Consider the following 356-nt stretch of genomic DNA (forward strand, 5'->3'; position numbering starts at 1 on the left):
GTCCCCGTCGTGTCCCGAAGAACCACCGCCGCAGCCCTGAAGCATCCCCTCCTGTCCCAAAGTATCACCTTGGGCCCCAAAATGTCCCCGCTGCATCCCAAAGTGTCCCCGCTGCATCCCAAAGTGTCCCAAAGTGCCCCTGCCGCACACCCTCGGAGCATCCCCTCGTCGTCCAAGGTGCCCCTTGTCCCCCCTTGTGCCCCAAATCTCCCCACTGCATCCCAAAGGGTCCCTGTCCTGTCCCCTCGTGTCCCAAAGGGCTCCTGCTGCACCCTTGAAGCATCCCCTTGTGCCCCAAAGTGTCCCCACTGCATCCCAAAGGAACTCCGTCATGACCCCTCGTGTCCCCTTGTGTC

Source organism: Haliaeetus leucocephalus, unplaced genomic scaffold (assembly GCF_000737465.1).
Source record: "Haliaeetus leucocephalus isolate CR32 unplaced genomic scaffold, Haliaeetus_leucocephalus-4.0 Scaffold144, whole genome shotgun sequence".
Taxonomy (NCBI): domain Eukaryota; kingdom Metazoa; phylum Chordata; class Aves; order Accipitriformes; family Accipitridae; genus Haliaeetus; species Haliaeetus leucocephalus.